The sequence below is a fragment of the Oryctolagus cuniculus genome, chromosome 4, assembly GCF_964237555.1.
Source record: "Oryctolagus cuniculus chromosome 4, mOryCun1.1, whole genome shotgun sequence".
Lineage (NCBI taxonomy): Eukaryota > Metazoa > Chordata > Mammalia > Lagomorpha > Leporidae > Oryctolagus > Oryctolagus cuniculus.
In genome coordinates, this window is record NC_091435.1 from 125,528,277 (window position 1) to 125,539,651 (window position 11,375).

Sequence of the window (11,375 nt, forward strand, 5' to 3'; positions counted from 1 at the left end):
TGAAGAGTTCCTTTTCATATTGCAGTGGAGTGGCTTGGTCTAAGTTCTTTTCTCCAATGCAAAATAAATTCAAGTTCAAATCACAGGTCAAGATCTGCAGAGAAACAAGATTCGTGCATACATGAAGTTAAAGTATATACTCAAGAAGGAGTGCAGGCATGCTCAAGAGACAGCTGCCCTCAACAAGTTTCTGTGACATCCTTTTATATGAACTGGAGACATGGGGCATGGTATCTGCAGTGGAATTAATTGAATATTCACCAAGGGTGAGATTTGGAGTGGGGCTTGGGTAACACCCATTTCCTTGCCCTTTTTTGGAAAACTCAGAGGTGTCATCACATCAGGTGCAAGATGGGAGTAGCTGTGTCAGTCATATCATTTTATTATAATGACTTTACAATGACCTAACACTGTGGGGATACAGTTGGAAGCCATGTTGGTTATTTTAGGCCTGTGCCTGTTCTAATTGGTAAAACCAGAAAAAGCGCAATGTTCTGCTGTGTGGAACTGCGAGTGATTTGGGCGGTGCAGGTGAAGCTGCAGTGCAGGCAGGACTGTGGAGAGAAGCTGACCAATCCAGCTCCTTCTTGCTACCTCCCTCCCTCTCATGTATTGCCCCATAGGAGATTTTCATCCCTTATTCTTTTCCAGTGGTTGAAAGAGGAAGATCTGTCTTCTGTACTTTCATTATACTGTGCCGATGCCTTGTCCCTGCTTAGCCAGGGAACAAAAATCCCTTGTTAACAGATCTACAGGTTCTATCAGAAGAACTAAACGTTTGCCACCAGTCATCAGTAATAGCTGGAATCCCTGCACAACCATCATTTTTATCTGAAACTTTTGAATTGTGGAGGAGAAAAAATTTGACAGGATTAATAAACATGAGCCAAAAATGAGTAAGACGTATGTCAGAGAAGTGAGAGTACTTTTTGCTGCTTTCCATGTGGTCGAAGCTCTGGAATTTCTCCTATGTAAATCAGGAAGCTCTTAGTATAATTCACTTGAGAAAAGTATTATATTTTATACATCTGAATTTACCTAACAAAAATATGAGAAAAGATTAACCACCATATGATCAATATGTGTTAAAGGGACTTAAAATCAGTCTGGGGCCAGCGCTGTGGCACAGTGGGTTAATGCCATGGCCTGAAGCGCTGGCATCCCATATGGGCGCTGGTTTAAGACCCAGCTGCTCTACTTCTGATCCGGCTCTCTGCTATGGCCTAAGATGGCAGTGGAAGATGGCCCAAGTCCTTGGACCCCTGCACCCTCATGGGGGACCCGGAAGAAGCTCCTGGCTCCTGGCTACGGATCTGCGCAGCTCCGGCCATTGTGGCCAATTGGGAAGTGAACTATCGGATGGAAGACCTCTTTCTCTCTCTCTGCCTATCCTCTCTGTATCACTCTGACTTTCAAATAAATAAATAAATCTTTTTTAAAAAAATCAGTCTGAACTGTGTATAAATTGATTTTTTAAGAACCACTGCTTTAAATATTTTCATTCTGGTGATAACCAACAAAAGAGATAGAAGGACACGTTTAATTTCTGCTGAAATTAAAGAATCAGAAAAGGATCATTAGCAATTTCCACTGTACAATCCATTCTAACTTATAATAGTAATAAGGCCAGAGGAAGACTTAGAAACATTATAGCTACCCAGTGTTTTTCTCTATCCCATCTATATTTGATCTAGTTATTAACAATAGTGTCCAGGAGGTATTTTATAGGCATCAAATTTACTCAAAACTCAACAATTTCTAAATAAAAGCACTATAATAGTGGAACTCAGAAATTTACAGAATTAGATAATCTTTGTCATTAAACAGTTTTGTTTTTAGCAACATTACTAAGATGTGATGTTTTTCTGGCTATTACTAGGGCTGTAATCCTGATAGAGAGAGTGTATAACTTAAAAGCAAAGAAGTTTCCTATTATCAAGTGATAGAAACTTCAATTTTTCTAATCTCTGACAGAGTTTACATTCTCATCTCTTGTAGCTATTTGAGTTTAAAGCACTTCATGAAGACCCTACCAAAATGCAAGTGCATATTATGTATTTGCATATATATGAACACAGTGACTAAAGCCCCAACCTACTATTGTTTATAAAATGCTTGATTAGAATCCTTTGAGTAGTCCTTAAAATGTAATATTTTTGTTGGCATACATAAAATTTTAGGACTTGGTGATAACTACACTCACATGAAAATACTTTAGTTGAGAATTGGTTTTCCTGCTTTGCTGATTTTTTAAAAAAAGATTTTATTTATTTATTTATTTATTTTTGTATTTGAAAGGCAGAATGATAGGGAAGAAGAGACAGAGAGAAACAGATCTTGTATCTATTGGTTCACTCCTCAAATGGCCACAACAAGTAGGGCTGGGCCAGAGTGAAGCAAGGAGGAAGGCACTCCATCTGAGTCTCCCACGTGGATAGCAGGGGCCCAAGTATTTAGACTACAGCCACTGATTCCCAGTTGCGTTAGCAAGAAGCTGAATTGGAAGCAGAGTAACCACTATTTGAGCTAGTACTCTGATATGGGATGCTGGCATTGCAAGCAGCAGTTTAAGCTGTTGTGCCACAATACCGACCCATTTGCTGCTTTGAAAAGTGAATGTACTATTCAAAGAAGAGATGTTTAAGCATGTGACATTTTATGCATGAGCAGTAGAATAAAATTAGTAAATTTTTTGAAGTTCCTTCTGTATGTGGACATAAGCACTTGGATCATCTTCCGCTGCTTTCCTAGGCCGTTATCAGAGAGTTGGATTGGAAGTGGAGCAGCTGACACAGCCATAGGGATGTAGGTGGTTTTACCCTGCTATCCACAGTGCCAGCCCCTGTGCTATGTTCATGGTGAGTAGAGATCAAAGCCTCCACCATGGGATGGATGTTTGGTTTCAAGTCCCTTTTGCATTTCCAATCCCACTTTTCTGCTAATGTGCATACTGGGACAGCAGGTGATGGCTCAAATAGTTGGGTCCACCACACACACATGGGAGACTAGAATTGAGTTTCTGGCTCTAACTTTGACCCTAGCGCAATTCTGCCTGTTGTGGGCATTTGAGGAGTGAAACAGCAGAGGGAAGTGTTTTCTCTGTCCCTCTCCATTGAATGAATTAATGAATAAAATAATGGCCAACATTGTGGTGCAGTTGGTTAACATACTGGTTATAACGTCAACATCCCATATGAGAGACAACCAGTTTGAGTCACGGCTGTTCTCCTCATAATGTGCTTGAGAAAGCAGTAGATTAGAGTTCAAGTACTTGTGTCCCTGCCACCCACATGGGAAACCAGAATGGAGTCCCTGGCTCCTGTATTCAGCCTGGCCCAGTCCTGGCTCCTGAGGGCATTTGAGGAGTAAATTAGCAGATGGAAGATCTCTTTCTCTCTCTGTCACTCTGCCTTTCAAATAAACAAATGAATCTAAATAAATAAATAAATAAAAGTACACTAGAAGTAGTCACACAAAGTAATGTATTTGCAATAAAGAAGACCATAGGAATCTTCTCCAGAGTCAAAACTCCCTGAGCGAGGGGAAGCAGGTGTCTATTAGTATTAGAGAAGGGAACGGATTTGTGAGAGGGGAAATTCAGGCTAGCCCATGTAAGAGGTGTGTACTTGACTTTCTTTGGTTGGTCCTAAGTTGTACACAGGAACGAAACTTGGGGAAACTGTCAGCTAATGACCAAGCCCTGCGTATTTCAGGCTGCTTATTAAAGTGGTTGTTGTCTGGTTTCCAGGATTTTACCAGAGACAGTTGTCTGGCTTCCAAAACTTATGTCTGAGCTACAGCTAGCCAGCTGTTTTTCTGGACTGGATAAGGTAGGCAATGATTGGTTTCCTGGGCTGACTACTAAAGGTTGTGGGTTTGAGATCTGTTTTGCATATGGCCTGGCCATTGTGCATTTGTGCATTTTGTCTCTTCTTATTGACTCCTTTTTTAAATCTAGTTTTTGTTTCCTTTTTTGAAAACTAAGACCAGCATTGTACCATCCACTTTGCTATTTTCCGCAAGTTTGCTCTGTAGAGTTCTAGAGCAGCCTCCCTTTGGGGTACATACATCTTAAGAGCTTTAGCTGGTTCCACATTAGGATTTTGGTAAAAAATCAATGCAGGAAAAATTCTTTTTGGCCCCTTGAATGCAAAGACTGTGCCTACATTTTAGAATGCAGAGAATGAACAAACTTTCACTCCTCTATGCCTGATGGAACATGGTAACTTCAGCTCTTAGGAACTTGCTTCCTAACTGGCTGCTCATGCCCCAGGGTCTAAGTTTGCAATGCAATTGAGAGACTGCAGGAGACTGCCCCATTCTTTGGGGGTGATTAGATGCCTCTCACACTATCTTAGATTGTAGCTTCCCTCATGAGATCTTTGCCAACCTAGGAGGATGGACCTTGCAACAAATAACTGGAAAAATTACCCTGAAACTTGCATGATGGAAATTGCTCCCTTTTCCAAATGTAAGGAAACAAAGCCAAAGAGATCTTACAGCCACCGTCCAGGCTACCTTGGCCTGTTACTAGTCTGTAGCAGGAGGGGAGAGGGAGGGAAGGGAATTCTTTGCGGAGGAGCTGGTGCTTAAGTCTGTTGCCAGCCTTCAGCCTTCCCCTCCAGCTCCCCTTCGTGGTGGTGCTGGCAGTTACCAATGCGTGGTTTCAGGGAGGCCTTAGTCACCCGACACAGTGCCTCAAGTGTCAGCGATTTGAATAGCCATTGGTCTGCTGTGTCTTGGCCCCTCCCTCCTTAATACTTCTGAATTACTTTGTTCGGCTAAAAGTTCAGGGTAGGAAACGAGGTCCTCAGAGCAACACTGCTTCCTTCTGCAGTAGATGTGACTTAGAACTGACGTTCAGGATCTTCAAAGAGTGATTTTCTCTGAAAACTCTTGCACATGGCGGCCAGCCTCAGCTCTCTGATGCCATCATTTTGCTGACATGAGCCTCCTTTCTGCCCTCACTTACACCAAGTTTTTCATACTCAGGTTTCCCCATGTGCCACTCCCTCTGCTTATAAAGGTTCTGTACTTCTCCACTTGGCTGGACCTTCTTATACTCCCTGGACTTAAACAAGGTATGCTCCTTTGCTTTTCACTTTTCTGGTGCCCTGCATTTTTCCTTTCGAATGCTTATCACTGTTCACATATTTAATTTTGTCATTTTTTTTACTGTCTGATTTGGCCATCAGACTGAACCTCCTGGAGACAAGGACAATGTATACTACCAGGTCCCCTAGTGCCTGACACAATAGCTAGCTAATGAATTTTTGTTGAATGAATGAAATGCACAAACCAACATTCTATGTCTGCTGTCTTCTGTTGAATCCGATTCCCCATGGAGTAACCTTACCACTGACGTTGTATTTCTTTGTACCAATGTGCTCTACTTAGGCCCTCCCAGACTGGTGGTGTGTTTTCTACCTGAAAAATAACCTGCATTTTTCAGCTAGAGCTCCAGCAGCCTGTAACCCTCCAGTTTTGCTCAGTCACTCACCAAACCTTCACTCACTTATTCTGCTGCACGTCTTCATTCCGTACGAGAGAATGTGGCTGGGAACATTGGGGTTGCTTTGTCTTTTGCCACTTGAAAACAAGAGCTAGGCAGCACTTTATAAAGACTGGAGGAGTGACTGGTCCACTGCGGGTGACTTGTCCTGAGCCTAGGCTGCAAGCAGGGCAGCTGTGGCCATGTATAGTCTTCACATACATGCTCTGGCTCTAGCAGAAGACGCTGTGTCATCACTGTCAGCGTGCATCTTGGGAGACTAGCGCTCTGGCTAGCAGGTGTACTGCCTGCTGTTTCTCAGAGCAGCTGCTCTCAAGATTGCGGCTTCGCAGCTCCAGGGCCTTCCATTTACATAGTACGATACGGGTGCCCTCCTGGAATTTGCAAAGCTGAGAGGACACTGTCGTGCATTCTTATTGGTGCATCACTCCAGCCCTTGTTTGTGGATAAAAAATAAATTCAAACGTTGTTCCATGGATTTCTAGAATGAAGTTGTTTACATCTGGGCCATTAAATCAAATGAACAGTGACTTCATGAAGTGACAAGTATAAAATATCCCACAGGCAAGTCTTTTATTTTTTTTTCCAAAATCATCTTTATTTAAAATTAAGGCCTGCGCCATGAGGCCATTCCATCTGAGTACATACATCACCCAGTCCGTGGCTTTTCCCCACTCCCTTCCATTCTCTCAGCTCCTGGTTCACCAGCAAAAACCTCCCAGCTCGGCAGACCTCGCTCTGCCATCCTTGCTGACGAAGCCATGCATTCCTGCCATCTCTCAGGCAGAAGGGAGACGCAGTGCGGTGGTCAGAGCAGGATGAGGTGCAGTCCACGGGGAGGAACTGGTTACTTCTGCCCCAGACTGGCACTCAGTCTGCTCCTTGCCTGGTCTTGATGTGCAAGCTCCCAACACACCACTGAGAGGGTTTATGCCAGGTAACGTGGGCACCCCCGGACCAGCCTGAGCCAAGGGTGCTGACGGCCTTGTCCACAGGAGCGAGTTGCACCAGTCATGCAACAGGCCAGCGTGCCGGCGGCAGCTTCACCCCACCATCTCACGAGTTTGTCGCTGGGTTGGTGTACCTTGGATCCAGGCTACTGGGAATCTGCATGGACAGGGTGTGCGGCGTGAACAGCAGGGGAAGTCTGGCTCAGTGGGCCCTCGGTGCGGCTGCCCTTGGAAACATCCGAAAAGCAGCGCAGCGGGCTGCAGAGGGCCGAGAGGATCCTCTGGTACTCCCGGCGGAACTTCTGGTTCAGGAACCGGTAGATGATGGCGTTAAGGCAGCTGTTGAAATAAGCTAAGAAGTAGCTGGTGACAAAAAAAGCCCCTCTGGGACCTGAGGAGCCATTTCTTCTGGGTTGATGGCCACAGCGAGGCCAATGCAGTTAAGTGGGGCCCAGCAGGTGGCGGAGATCACAAACACCGCGAACGTGGGTAGGAAGCTCCGCCCGGCGCTGGGAGCGGAGCACCGCACCCAGATACACAGGTAACAGAAGCTCACCACAGCGATGGGGAGGAGGAAGCGGATGACCACCACTGCCGCTGTGTACCAGGCGCTGGCCGTCTGGATGAAGGTGCAAGAGTAGATAAACGCGCGAGTCATCCTCCAGGGACCCCACGGAGAAGGTGGGCACCAAGGCCACCAGAATGAGCAGCCAGACGAGGCCAATGTAGAGGGAGGCCTGCCAGTGCCCACAGAGCCGCTGGTAGGCCACGCTGTGGTAGATGTAGCAGTAATGGGCAATGGCAATGGCAGTGATGTTGAAGACAGAACCAATGACACTCAGGCCCATCACAAAGGCACTGGCCTTGCAATGCGCCTCTCCCAGGGCCCAGCCATCATGGAAGATTGGCCACAAGGATGAGCTGGTAGGGGTGCAAGGCCACCACCAGGTCAGCCAATGCCAGACTCACCAAAAACAGATGAATTACCTTCTAAGGTCAGGGCCCTCAATCTTCCTCCTGCCTTCCCGCTACTGCCCCCTTTCGGTCATACTATGGTGTCACCTGCATTCCGGAGCCTGCGGTTGCTGAGTACAGAGAGGATGACCACAAGGTTGCCAACGACGTCCACCTTGGTGATGACAATGAGCAGGGCAGATAGTGTTGGTGCCACCCAGGGATGGCGGGGGATCCCGGAGGGCCGCGTGGTGCTAGCTCCTGACTAGCCGCCCTCCGGGCTCGCAGCAGTTGGCAAAGGAGCCATTCTCGGGCATCATGCACCCTCCCGCGCCGCGCGCAGGCAGCCAAACAACCGGAGCGCTCAGTGCTGAACCCAGTGCCCCAGCCACTCTCGTTCCAGCCCAGCCCACACGGTGGAGGAAGGAGTCCAGTATACAGGAAAGTCTTAATTTTCCAAGTCAATAAATCTGAAAATCAACAACCGACTGAAATGATATTGAAAGAAAGATAAAACTCAGTTGTCATGTTCATTTGTAAATCTGCAAGGAATTTTAAATGGTACTCTTGATTTCAATATTGGGAGGGAGAAGAGGAGAGGGAGAGGGAGTGGGAGAGGGAGTGAGAGAGAAAGAAGGCGAAGAAGAGGGGGGAAGGGAAGAAGAATGAGCTTCAGCAACAGGAGGAGGAGGAAGCACACACAGACACACACACACAGACCCCCCCACAGACCCCCCCCCACAGACAGCCACACACACAGACACAGACCCCCCCCACAGACCCCACACAGAGACACACAGACAGCCACACACAGAGCCCCCCCACAGACCCCCCCCACAGACAGCCACACAGACACAGACCCCCCCACAGACCCCACACAGAAACACACACACAGACAACCACACACAGAGACCCCCACAGATCCCCCCCACACAGACTGCCACACACACAGACACAGACCCCCCCCACAAACCCCACACAGAAACACACAGACACACACACACAGAGCCCCCCCACAGACCCCCCCCACAGACACATACATACAGACACACACACAGATGCGTACAGACACAGACACACACACAGACCCTCCCCACAGACCCACACACACAGACACACACACACACAGACCCCCCCACAGACCCCCACACACAGCCACACACACAGACAGCCGCACACACAGCCACACACACAGACGCACACACACATACAGCCACAGAAATAGACACACACACAGAGACCCACATACACACACACAAACCCACACACACACACATATAGACAGCCACACACACAGACACACACACACAGACCCCTCCCTCCACACACACACTTTTGCTTCCTCCAGACAAGGCGCAACATTTCCAGTTCATCTGGAATTTAGATCACATGGACAATTTGCATGATGTGGTCCCAGGGCTAATCAGGGTGAGGATATTATAGAGAAGATAGGCAGTGAAAGAATGACGGTGCCTTCTGTTGCTATGTGTTTGTTGGACATCTTTTCCAATTGAACACAGAAAGGAAAATCTAGAAAACTATTCTTAAAATGTGTGTATTAAATGCATGGGTGGTGACATGAGTCCTGTGATGGAAGAAGCCCCAGGGTTTGAATAAGATGAGTTGGGATCTGGTCAAATCTTCCCATTGAAGAAACAGATCACAGACAGGGAACATCAGTTACAAGACTCTTAGAGTAATGCTAGATAAAGATTATGAGCGCTGAATCAAGGAATTACCACGTAGTAGCACTGGTTCCTTGGAGTCTGCCAGAACATGAGACACTTTTGGTTGACTACTTAATGTTCATTCCCAATTCACTGTCTTAACTTTAAGGTGCCTGAGAAAAACCAAATGCTCACTTCTCTAGCCTCCCTTGCAGTTTGATTTGTCTGTGTGTCTGGCTCTGTCCACTGAGACTAAAGAGAAAATCAACTGGAGGGATTCTGGAAAAGATTTTGCTTTCAAGTGGAGGAGAGATCAGAGCATCCTGGCAGCTGAGAACAGCAAAAACATTGCACCAGTTTTGCATGTCCCATTAGATTAATCAATTACATGTAATTTCTTAACAAACACTTTCATAAAAAACATTTACGTTTTTTATTTACCTGCAAAGGAGAGGGAGAGAGAGAGAGAGAGAGCGAGAGAGCAATCATCCATATCCTCCCAGGGTGCACATTAGCAGGAAGCTGAATTGGAAGCAGAAGAACTGGAACTCAAATCAACATTCCAATGTGGGATGTAGACATGTTAAGTGGTGGTTTAATCACTGTCTCATAATACCTACCCAAGATTTAATTTCTTCATAATCTAAGATAATTTTAGTTTTTATTGTTGGTGCTACTTTCAATCCAATCCTTCCAAAGGGATACAGGAGATATTATATGTCCCATTCCTACAGGGAAGACTGCTGAGCAAAAGCATGGGTTTCATTTGGAATCAGGTAGACCTGGGTTCAAATCCTGTGTCCGAATTTACTAACCACATGAACTTGCACAAGATAATATATGTATCTTGGAACATGAATTTGCTCATCTGTCAAATCAGAAAATTGGAAAAATTACTAACATCAGACCATAAAAATAAAAGATAGTGTGGTGATGTACTAAAAGTTACAGAGAAGGAGGAAAGAGACTTGTAGATCATACTATAGGGAAAACCAATGAAGGTGGATACTCTCAGTAGTCCATAGATTGGGTTTGGTTGCCCCAGACATGACCAAGCATGGTGCATTTTTAAAGGGCAAATGTGGAATTTATCCATGGCAGCTCTGCCCTTGCCAAGAGCCTACCCCAGAGCACGAAGCCATCTGCAGTATGTTGAGGGGGGTGGAGGCTCCTGCTGTTTTACTGTATAATTAGCAGCTGCACCTTCCTGTTGCTGTCAGCTCTGAGGACTTGCTCTCTGTGGAGCCTCTGCAGCATAGGAAGCTTGGCTGCATGGATACCATGGCAACGGCTACACTCCTAGCACTAGAGATGTGCTTGTTTTCCTAAGAGCCAGGAATTGGCCTTATGTTTCTAGGTAAAATGAGCTTGGTGTTCACTGAATCCGTCCATAGACTTCCCTGTCTTGATTTTAGCCCATGATTACTAGACACATAGATTACCTCCAATCGACTGGTCAGATAAACTCTGTAGTTGGAGACTGCAGGGCAGAAGTTCCTGGTCGGGGCTTCCCTGTGTAGACCCTCATCTGATAGACTGCTCTAGATCTTGCAGAGAGGCCTCTTCTGAAGGGAAAGAAAGGTATCTGATGGGAGTGGCTCTGTGGCATGGTAGGCTGACTCCAATCACGGTGCCGCATCCCATATGGCGCTGGTCCGTGTCCCAGCTGCTCCTCTTCTGATCCAGCTCTCTGTTTATGGCCTGGGAAAGCAGTAGAAGATGGCCCAAGTGCTTGGGACTCTGCACCCAAGTGGCAGACCTGGAAGAAGCTCCTGGCTCCTGGCTTTGAACCTTCCTGGCTTCAGCCATTGAGGCCATTTGGGCGTGAACCAGCGGACCAAAGACCTTCGTCTGTCTCTCCCTCTCTCTGTCTGTAACTCTGCCTCTCAAATAAATAAATAAATAAATAATTTAAAAAGAAAGGTATTTGACAATGTACATGCTAGTTCTTCTGTGAAAACAGATTATCTTTGAGGCCATTAGCCAAATTTATGTTTTCTAGGAAACCAAATTCATTCTGCCAAGTAATAAGCACTCTAAAATCTCAGATTTAGGGGGATTTTCAGCTCTTTGAGAACACCTGGATTTCGAAAGTGTGTGCACAGCTTTTTCCAGAGAGCTGTAATCACTGTCTGACCACCACTGGACCTCAGTGTGTTCACCTTCCGACTTTGAGAAGTCCCATTTGTTGTCCATTCCCTTGCAATCTAGGCTGCCAGGGCAGGAAGACGCAAGAAAATGCATGATGATGAAAGCTGACGGCATCAAGGCCAGAGCCCGTGCCTATGTAGA

The 11,375-nt window shown here is 46.1% G+C and overlaps 1 pseudogene; it reads right to left on the reverse strand.

The window, feature by feature from the left end:
* Positions 1 to 6,608: 6,608 nt before the first annotated feature.
* On the reverse strand, positions 6,609 to 7,733 carry LOC108177891 (melatonin receptor type 1B pseudogene; annotated as a pseudogene).
* Between the last annotated feature and the right edge of the window lie 3,642 nt (positions 7,734 to 11,375).